The following is an 11,669-nucleotide window of genomic DNA, read 5'->3' on the forward strand; positions in this document are numbered from 1 at the left end:
ATCCTTTGAAGAACGTTATCTTGACTGGTCTGTCAGTGTGAGCACCTATTCATCCCAAGGGGTTTTGCACACGGACTTGATTAAGTCCTCTAACTTGTGACTACAAATACCCACCTTGCTGCAAGAGGTGAATCACGAATAGCTTTTAGGCATTATTTTTTAGACATTATTTCCTAATCATAAAAAATGGGTTGGGGAAACAGAGAAAGAGAAGGAGAGACAGATACTTAATTTGTTTGGGATGATTTAAATTAACTCCTGCTTAGAAGCAAAGGGATAGCTCTGAGCTTTCCACAGCCGTGAGCAATCTTTCCTAAAGACACGCTTCTTAGGAGTAGCTAGTTTTATAGACAGAATGAGGGGATGCACAGTAGCAGGAAAGGTGTAAGAGGGAGAGGATCTGTGAATCTAATTCTCCAGACAGAGTTGAGGTGGGGAAACTTGAACAGGTGGTGAATGCCCTTGGGGACAAGACAGTCATTTGCTGAAAGTTGACACACACCATCTTTAGGGAAAAGAAAATAAAGTAGGGCAGGTTTTAGTCAAGTTCAAAGTCAGAGGTATGAGAAGCAAGATGCATACGTCATTAAGTAGTCAGGTGAATTAAGTAGCAGGCGAATTAAGCTGGAGTACAAGAAAACAGGTAGAAAAGACAAGGCTGGGGGCCGAACTCTGGCTCACTCGGAAGATTGTGGCACTGAGAGCCCAGGATGCAGGTTTGGATCCTATATAGAGATGGCCTGTGCACTCACTGGCTAAGCGCGGTGCGGGCGACACCAAGCCAAGGGTTGCAATCCCCTTACCGGTCACACACACAAAAAAAGAAAATACAAGGCTGGAACTGTGGCTGAAAATCCCATCAAAGAAAAATACACCCCATTTTCTCCCCTCTTTCCCTCCCTCCCTCCGTTTCTTCTTTCTTTCCTTCCTGTCTTCCTCTCGTTCTTCCTTCTATTCTATTCTTTTTTTCTCTAAAGACAGGCACCAGCAAGACTTGTCTGAAGTCTTGCAGGTGATGGCAGCTGAAAACAACCCAGGGCGTCAGAGGTGCGGGGCTCACTTTCCAGCCGAGTTTGTTCCCCCCGTTTCTCTCAAAGCCCAGCTCACTGCCTGTAAGATAGTTTTCATTCATAGTTCACCTTTCAGAAGGCTTTCAGGAAGCCGAGAAATATAAGGTATTTCCTCAAACATATTTATTGTTCTTCGTCTGTTGTCAGGAATGAGAAGTTTTACGTTATGCAAAAATATGGCATTAGGTGTGGTTTTGACAAAGAAAGATACTTATTTATTTTATAGATTTGCATCACAACAATGAGCATCACGTCTCATAATGTATCCATAAGACTAACCCAATTCTACCACTGAAGAAGTATTTTATTGAGTAAATATATACTCCTAGTACTCGATAAACTAACAAATATATTTTTAAAATATTCTGTGAAGAGTTTATTTAACTCTACCAGTAAATGGCATCAAAGGTACTTCCCATACAGATGGGAAGCAACCATCTGTATTTTCTTTTTTTTTTCCTCTACCCTTCACTCCCCTTTTCCATTCCTTGTACTTTTGTGACGTCAGTTTATTTTTGGCCAAATGATCAGTCAGTTAATTAAAATCTGACATTTGTTGGTCTCATTTAATGTTCCCAATAAGCACCCCAATCTTAAAAAAAACAAACAAGGTTAGCCACTTGTTCAAAGTGACTCAACTAGTAAAAATGGTAGACCATTTTCATTTTTACTGAACTAAATTATCAGCTGAAAAAAAACCCCAAAAATCTATTGAATGATGATAATTTTGTCACTACTTCAAGGTTTTAAAGGACCCTGGTAGGGAAGTATTGTCGAGAGTTAAAAAGGAGGGCTGTTTTAAACACATGCAAGCTGATTTGAATAGGCTCATTAAGCCAATTTAATAGTGAATGCCTGGAATTAGAGGAACTTTGGTTGTAAAATAATCATAACGAGTGAAAAATTAGCACTTTTAGTTTAGCAATTTTCTTTGAATATGTGGGAATTTAATACCTTATGCAACAGAATTTGTAAAAATTTGTGGATTTAATTTACAGTGACCCAGTTAACAGAGCCAGTGACCAGCATAATAATTAATAGTTTCCTTAGTCTTCACCGTCCTTCACCAGTGGTCCTGAACTACACCTTTTTGTGGCTGTTTGTGATTTGGTAACAGTGTACCTGTGTGTATTCAAACAGGCTGTAAAGAGTACATGAGCTGTTTGGTCACTGTTTAATCATGAAACAGCTTTCCTGTTTCTACCCAATAGGAAAATTATGTGATAAGCACAAGATTGCTTTCCATATTCACCACAATAAAGGACCACATTTCAAAACTGTTTTTTGTTTGACGGTTCAATGACTTTGTTTTTTAACTTACAGTATCCTAGAAACTGAAAATGTATTAGATCTTCAGCTAATATAAAAACCAAGAAAAAAAACCCTTCAGAAGTTCCATATAAGACAGAGGTATGCTCTCCTTTCTACCCAAAGGAACTAATTTCTAAATATTTATTTAGTTTCTAAAACAGTATTAATTATAAATATGACAGAAAACCCTGTTTTCCAAATCTTCTCAGAGTATAAATATTTACATTCAAAATAAAGTGCATTAGATTCAAGTCTTTCATCTGTAATAATTAATAAACAACCTAGTTTTACTATCTTTTAATGTTCTAAAACAATACTGTAAACTTTTAAATATTCCTTTTATGTTTGAACCACCTAAATACATTATCTCTTAAAAATAAAGTTCAAAATAATCTAAAATAATCATTTTTAAATGCCACCAAGTTTTGTAATTATATTCAAATATTGTTTGCTTACTTATACTACATTAAAATAATCTAAAACTTCAGAATTCTTAAAAAGAAAAAAAATTCTATGATGATGATGCATTTTAGCATTATGGGATGGTTCTTTGTATACATTATATACTCAGCAAAATTTAGTAAATACTAAATTTATACTAAATTTAAAATAAATTAGGGCCGGCCCGGTGGCGCACTGGAGAGTGCGCCACTTGGGAGTGCGGCGGCGCTCCTGCCGAGGGATCGGATCCCATGTGGAGACCAGTTCCCGCTCACTGGCTGAGTGTAGTGCGGGTGCAACACCGAGGGTTGCGATCCCCTGCGCTCCCGCCGAGGGATCGGATCCCATGTGGAGACCAGTTCCCGCTCACTGGCTGAGCGTAGTGCGGGTGCAACACCGAGGGTTGCGATCCCCTTGCCGGTCCCCGGTACGGGCGCGACACCGAGGGTTGCGATCCCATTACCGGTCAGTAAAAAAGACAAAAAATAAACAAACAAACAAACAAACAAACAAACAAACAAACAAATAAATAAATTTATACTAAATTTAATTTATACAAAATTTAAATAAAATACTACATTTAGTGAACTAATATGAAATATTTTATTATCTGTTAAAAGTTTATATTGGATGTTGGAAGATATCTAGTAATTTAAAGCATCCAAAAATTATCTAAAATAAGCATAAGCTATTATAACAGAGAGGAAGGAGTGATAAGTTTTGTCAGGAGGAGCTGGGAACAGCTTTGCCAAGGCAGTGTCTTCAATGCCAGTGCTGGAAGGATCAGGAGGTGTTTTCTAGGTGGATAAGTAGAAGGCAGTCCTCACGGACAGAGAAAACATGTCCGTAGCATTTGCCTTGCATATTTTGGAAAAGCAAAAAAACAATTGTAGTGGATTGAATTATGTCCCCCCAAAACTCACTGAAGTTTCAATTGTGTCCCCAAGTTTTATGTATTAGAAACTTAGCCCCCACTGTGACTGACAAGAGGGTGGGAAATCCTATTATGGTAATCGAAAGGTGGAGCCTTGAAGAGGTGATTAGATTGTAAGACTGTGCAGTAGTGAATGAATTGAAAATGGTGATCAGGGTCATGGTTCTAAGGGCTTTAAAAGATGAGAGAGGAAAGTCTGTCTTTCTCTCTCTGTCTGCTCTCTCTACTTCCACCATCTTGTAATGTGGGTCACTGTCACTGCCCCCAGATGGACATTGGATTTCCCAGCCTCAGAAACTGTAGGCAATAAACTTTTTCTTTATAAATCACCCAGTTCCAGGTACTTTGTTATAAGCAACAGAAACGGACTAAAACAACAATTAGTGTATTTTAATAGATGTAGAACATTGAGCAATCAGGATGCTGTATAAGGGCTAAAGAGGCAGTTTGAGGTCATATGTTAAAGGACTTTTTAGACTAAGTAGAAGAGATTAAAATCTGACCCATTGGTGCTAGAGAGCCAATGGAGGGTTTTAAGATGCAGACTGTCATCATCTGATTTGACCAAAATAGAACAGATTATAGATTCTCTGAAACTAACTCTTCATTTATCAAAATTTTGATTGAGGGAAAATTCATCGTCCTAACCATACTGTCCTTCATGTTAAAGGACTTTTTAGACTAAGTAGAAGAGATTAAAATCTGACCCATTGGTGCTAGAGAACCAATGGAGGGTTTTAAGATGCAGACTGTCATCATCTGATTTGACCAAAATAGAACAGATTATAGATTCTCTGAAACTAACTCTTCACTTATCAAAATTTTGATTGAGGGAAAATTCATCGTCCTAACCATACTGTCCTTAGAACTCAGACATCTGTATCAACTCTGCCCTCTGCCCTCTCCCAACCACTCTCTTCATTGTCCATATAAAAAAATTCCTATCCATTTTACACTATGTCTTTTCCTGCAATTTTGTTTTCCATTTCTCCCATCCTCCATGTCCAGATTCAAACCTTACTTACTAGCTCTTTTCTGGATTTTTAAAGCCTATTGTGTACTGTGGGGTCCAGTCTCCAGTGTCTTCTCCTTTTACTAATATATTCTCCATAGTGTTAGAGTTATGGAATCTCTGCAAAGAATAAACCAATATTCCAAACACTTTCTCCAGATCCACCTGATAAGAACCCATGATACCTATTCTTTTCTATAATTAATTTGTTATTGTTCGCTTGTGTGCTCAACCGTTAGTACCAGAGAAATCCTGAAGCACACAGTGCTCCATGAGAAATGGTCATCACCAAATGTTAGAGTGAATGCTATCTAAGTGAGTGTCTCCACTGAGAGGCTCAGAGACTCTTCTAGGGAGGCTCTGAAAAGTTAGGAAATAGGTGGATGACCCCTTGCCTTTACATGGGGCAGAAAGCAGAAGCAGCCCACGGCAAGTGCCCTTGTGTCATGAAGTCTGAGACAAATGCTGTAAAATGGTGGCCATTGGGCAGAATTGGCTCAAAATTCTATTTTATTTAAACTGCATCACTTAAATAGACATTTACAATTTGGGAGAATTTACATAAAAATTAACATTTATGGCTTCTGTTGAAAGTATAGATTTGTCAAAGCAGGACCAACAATAAGATGGTCCCACACAGGGGAGGGGCACACTCTTGAAAAGGCACCACCTTTTACTAACCCTGAGTCATACTTGACTTCTGTCTCCTGATACAACTCTGGGGCTGGGGGTGGGGAGGGCAGGGGGAGGGAGAGGAGACGGGGAGTGCTGAGGATGCCTGCTGTTAAATATCCTTTTATACCAATGGGAAGGAGTCTCAGAGTTAGAATTAAGTTTTTGAAACTATGATAGTAAAAATATAAAATTTCTTGAACACTTGAATGTATAGATTCATATCAGCTATATGTAATGTGGATAATTTTCTTGGTTGTGATTTGAATCAGCCCCCCATTTTCTTCCTATATCTTATTTCCTCATCCTTTTAAGAACAGTGGGCATCAGGTGCATTGATAGACACAGCGAAGCGTGAGGAGGGATAGGAAATGGACGGCCTTCGATACAAATTCAAAGCAGTAAATTAAGTTGGGCAAATATTATGGGTAGAAAGCTAAGGAAAGAAAAAAAATTTCTGGGCATCTGAGGTTAAGAGAATTTCTAGTATGACAAAAAATTAATACAGTACTGAGAGCAAGAACTTTTGCTTTTTCAGATGTTTGAAGACACCAGGAAGCATCACAGCCTGGAGCTGGAGAGCATATAAAAGAGAAGTCTCCAAACCAATAAAGTAACATCTTACTTCCCCAAATAGTTTAAGGGTGTTTGCATTTGGTTAGTCAAACCATTAAAATGGGGAAGGAGTAGTGAAGATTTTCTCTTCTAGGTTCAGAAGAGCTGTGTTTTGCTGTTCTGCTTCTAAAGCAACCACATTTCCCTACAGAGCACAGAGCTGTAAGGAAATTCGTCCATTGCCTAAGCCTGTTCTGCAAACATGTATTTGGAAACACAGAAGCCAACTGGTTCATAAGGAAAGGCATATACATTTTATTAACATGTATCCCAGGAACTCATTTACATATAATGTGCATTCACTTGGCCATGGATAACCCATAAGGCAGCCTGAAAAGGACTTGAAGAAATACGATGTGTGGGCTAGTTGAGTGGGGACTTGTTGAAGTGTGTATGAGTGAGGGTGGTGGAGGAAAGGAAAAGAGAGGGGCTGGTAAATCCTGTTAAGACAGAAATGAGTATTTGGGTTCCTTAACAACCACTCTTTTCACTTTAAAATTATTTTGGGACTAGAGCCTCAAACATAGAAATTGTTCTTATAGGGAACAAAGTTCACTGAAAGACAAAAATGCTAAATGCATATCTTGGCAAAGGATTTCATATTTGAATTTAAATTTTAAGATAAATTTGTTTTTCAGATGATTATAAGAAAGCAATTTCAGAAAAAAAGTCTGAAAAGCTTAGTTTTCTTTTTATTAAACGAAAATCACAGAGAAATAAATTGATTTATGTTCCTATTATGTTCCCATGAGTATTGCATAAAGATTATAAGTAGAAAAGAAATGAAAAATAAAATAATTCCACAAAGCTTTCACAGTTACACCTGAAAACCCACAAATATGTAATGACATGATGCAATAGTCGACACAGGGAGTCCCTTTTTAAGGTGAACTGAAGTGTGCATTATTACTTCAGCAAAAAGATCCCACAGCTGGCACTAACTTTTAGATTTCTGGCAAAGTGGCATTTAATCCAAACTTTTCCTATTTGCCTCACAATTTCATATACATATCTGTAATTCAAAACTTATGAATTTTGCAAAATATGTGCAATTTGTATACACACATACACATACTTCAAAGGGTTAAGCTACTCAAGCCGTAGTCAATGAGTCATTTTTAAAAACAGCAGTAACTCACTTAAGAATCAAGTAATTTCTTACTATAGGTGTGATTTAGCTAACTTTCACAGACTCAAATTTGCTTTGAAGAATTCAGACTTTCTGAAATAAACAACAAATAATTTTACTGTTCTTCCTGTCTATCTTCTAGAAAAAGAAGTGAATTATTTCAAAGATATTATTCCTGTAGTTGAAAACTATCATTGCAAAAGTCATAAATCTCATCAGAAAGTAAAAAATGGACTACCACATTTCAACTTAAAGCTAAATTTAAAAATGTTCCACATTGCTGCATACAATATAGGATGGTACTTCAAAAAGTTTATGGAAACAGAGAGTTGAAAGATAATACAAATCTTTCCATGAACTTTTTGTAGTACCCTCATATTTTGTAAAAATGTATTTAGATCTAAGTAATCAGCTACTTAATTGCTGTCTGTTGCTCTAAATAATCTTTGGTTAAACAAAAGTTTCATCTCCTGTAAAACATAGCTAAAGCATGGTAACTACAACATTTTTATAATAATTTACAATCTTCCGAGATGATGTTTCACAACTCTTTCGGTTAGAGCTGGCAAATATGATTTCTGTTACTATTCTATTTTAGCTTTTCAGTAAGTGCCAGCAAACGAAATTATATTCCTTCCCTTTTATGGCTTTCTACAAGGCCCCGGCTTGTAAAGAAGGCATTTGTGAGGTAGCTAACACTGAAGTTAATGTTAAACAGCTTATATTTTAACTACAGATACTTTGCAGGTTGAATATATGCTCATTTTGATTCTTTTCCACAAATTATTTGAAAATAATAAATGGCCATGCTTTCTTCTCATTTATTTATTCTTATTCCTGAGATCGGATGACCTCTTTAAAACCTTCAGAGAAGTTAGTTCATTTGAAGAGACCAGAAAGTATCAATTGATATGAAAGTAAAATTTCAAGTAGTCGACACATTTTGTTTTAAGTAATTTAGAAACCAAAAAATGAAATTAGTTCCCTTTGCCAAAATGCAAGGCATTTTAAGCTCTTATGAAGAAAGACGTGAACACTAACATGGAAATAAGCAAACTGCTTAGAAAAAGTGGGAAGGGAAGGTTTTGTTAGAGGACATGGTAACTTGCCATTAAAAACAGTTACTGTTCCAAGAAGTCTGGCTTATGCCAAAGACTGTTTATCAGCAAAATAAGAGAAGCATGTTGGGTCTCGATACACTTCTACACATTTCTTGAAAATGTCTGAGCAATTTTTAAAATAGAATGAAAAGTAGAAAGCCTTACTGTTCACACTTGCGTTTGAAGTGTTCCTCTGGTAACCTCTATCACGACCCTGACCACACCTTTATGTCCCCAGCTGTGCACATGTGACAAAGGTAATCAATGAATGATGTATTCTACAGGATTCCAACAACAGCTCTGACTACCTTTCTCCTATGCTTCGACCAAATATATTGGCATTGTTCAGCTGTAACTAAAGAATGTGAAAATTGATTTAGGTAAAAAGAGTCAAAAAGAAACCAAAGAGGCACCACGAGCAAGAATGGACATTATAATTTGCCTTCATACGATAACATTGTAATTGCTAAAGTATTCCTTAAAAATAACTTTTTCTGGTGTGCCTTTATTGACCCACCAAACAGATTTCTCTACCATCAAATATTTTAAACTATAGAAATTCTAAATAATGCATCCTTTTCCTTCTAACACTCTATCTTAGAAGATAAAGGAATATTTTCATTCATTGTGACTTACTGAAATAGCTGTCATCAAAATGGATAGTGTTCTGATAATAGGATTTTTTTTTAAATGGTAGGTTTTTAAAAAACAGTGGTTTGTGCCTACACATGGTCTGTATAATCAGCAGTTATAGATAATCATGATATTTTATGCAATCACTTAATTTCTAAAGTTTTAACATAACTGATATAAAGCAGTATATCTGAAAAAATTAATAAAGCTTTTAAAGCATATTCTTCCCCATCCTAAAGAAGACACCTAATATTATTTTATTATGCTTTGATTTTAGGAACCATATTAATTAATCTTTTAGAACACAGAAATATGTAGGATTTTAGGACTGACATGGGTCTAAGAATTTTCTAGTTCAATTGCCTTTATTTCACACGTTAGAAAACTGGGGATCACTGAATGAAAAAATTGCTTGGATTCATATAGCAGCTATGAATAAAGACTTGATACAGTAATTTGAATATGAAACATGCATTGTAACCATGCCTTTTCTCATTAGTCCTATTTTTCAAGCAACAGCAACTTAAATAGAAATTTATATCATGGCTCTTTTCCCAGGGAGATTATAAACAAACAAATATAAAAAAGCAGGGATAGCTATATGATGAAATATTATGCAACCGTTAAAAACTTTGCTATTAATTGGGAAAAAGAATATGGTATAACTTCAAGTTAAATAAACCGTTAGAACCCAATTATGTAAACACACACACACACACACACACACACACACACACACACACACACAGTGAAAGCAAGCCTTTAAAGAAAACATTGAGAATATTGACAATGTGGATTTTTTTTTTTTCTGGGTTGCAGGTTTTTGGAGGACTTTTTCTTTTTTTAAACAAATGTACATTTTTAGTATTTTCTGCAATGAGTACATTTATTTTTATAGTTAAGAAACATTAAAACTAATTTAAAAGAAATATAAATATAAAAAAACTAAATTGTGGAATATGATGATGTATGTGCAGTTTTAGATTGCTTAAACGTTGCATTCAGTGACATCATTTTTCTAGAGAATGTTAGGATCTTGGCTGGTATGCGTTTTAGAAGGAGTTAATGAGACAAAAGACATTTTTGCTCAGTTAAAGATTAGAAACATTGCAAAGAGGAAGAGGCCAGTGGAACAGGAAACAAAGGTAAAAGAGTTAAGATAAGGGACTGCTGAGAAAAACAAAAGAGAGTTGCTAACAAGTAATAAAAATATTTTCTGAGTGTTTTGGCTTACATTAACATAGACAAAGGTAGAAGGAAACAGTATTTCTATAACATATGTAATTTGGCAGGAATCATGCCCTGATATTATATTCATATCATTTAATTTTAAGTTATGTCCTATGGGTCTGTTTATTCTCATGTTAATTAGATATGATTTACCTCACCCTGGTATGTTACCCAGAAAAGCAGAAGGATAACAGTAATAAAACTGGGATTTACGTGTAGGTTAGTTGCCTCAGAACTTATGCTCTTGGGTTTTACCTCACTTTCTCCAGAATATTTTGAAAAGAGTCTGTCCTATTGGACAGTAATATGGATGGTAATGGTTGTGTTATTTGACTGTTAGAAGGGGGAAATTTGTTAGTTTTTTTCAGATAGAAAAGTAGAACTACAGAGTGGTTTAATGTTGAGACAGACCTCTCAATATCCTCAATTTTCCATCTAAGGGAAAGCCAGTGATATAACAAAACCCAAACTAGTCATGGGAGATATCCTCAATTTTCCATCTAAGGGAAAGCCAGTGATATAACAAAACCCAAACTAGTCATGGGAGTGAGACAAACCTCTGTCCAATACCAGTGATATAACAAAACCCAAACTAGTCATGGGAGATACCAAACTACCCATTTACTAGATATGTGACATCAGGCAAGTTTCTGAATCTCAGCTTCTTTCTGAGTCTCAGATTCCTCATCTGTAAAATGTTTTAATGATACCATCATATAGAAGGATTGTGAGGGTAAATGTGAACAACTTTGAAGACCCCGTATAAATGTTGGTTCTCTTTTCCTTGAGTACCAGCCCTTGGATACATATTGCAGCATGCTACTCATTGCCCAGTTCTTATCAGTTGCTCCTGAGTGTCCTGTCGCCACTGGCAGCCTACCCATTAGTTTCCTAGGTGTGTCTAATTAGTTTTTAAAAGGATCTTTTTTGAGTTTTTTTTCATTGTGGTTTTCCTTTTCTAATTTTCTCCATGAACCTCAGTTTTCTGCTATCAAGATACAGGGACCAAACTTAATAAAGTCATAATCAAGTTTGTACTTGGAATATATAGAATCTCAAAAGTATATAGAAAGACCCTGAAATATCTTGAAGTTCCAGAAGCTGACAGGATGAATCAGGCTCGTATCCTTCAATTTTGACTCGAAGTGAATACATTATTATTATTATTGTTGTTGTTGTTCTTGTTATTATTATTATTGTTGTTGTTGTTGTTGTTCTTATTATTATTATTGTTGTTGTTGTTGTTGTTGGTTTCTTTTCAGCTTGAATGCTTCAGGCAGGTCATACTTCTCTCCCCTCCCAGATCTACCACTCTCTATTGTGGTAGTTTCTCACAGTTACATTCCTTACCTGGCTCCTGATTTAGTTCAAACTTCTTCAGTGGTCTTATCAGGAACACCAACATCACTTGGAGACTTGTTAGAATTTCTTGGGCCTTATTCCACACCTACTGACCCAGAAACTTTGCAGATGGGGCCCAGCAATCTATGTAATATCATCCAGGAATACCTGTTAAATTTTG

The sequence above is a fragment of the Galeopterus variegatus genome, unplaced genomic scaffold, assembly GCF_000696425.1.
Source record: "Galeopterus variegatus unplaced genomic scaffold, G_variegatus-3.0.2 Scaffold847, whole genome shotgun sequence".
NCBI classification, from domain to species: domain Eukaryota; kingdom Metazoa; phylum Chordata; class Mammalia; order Dermoptera; family Cynocephalidae; genus Galeopterus; species Galeopterus variegatus.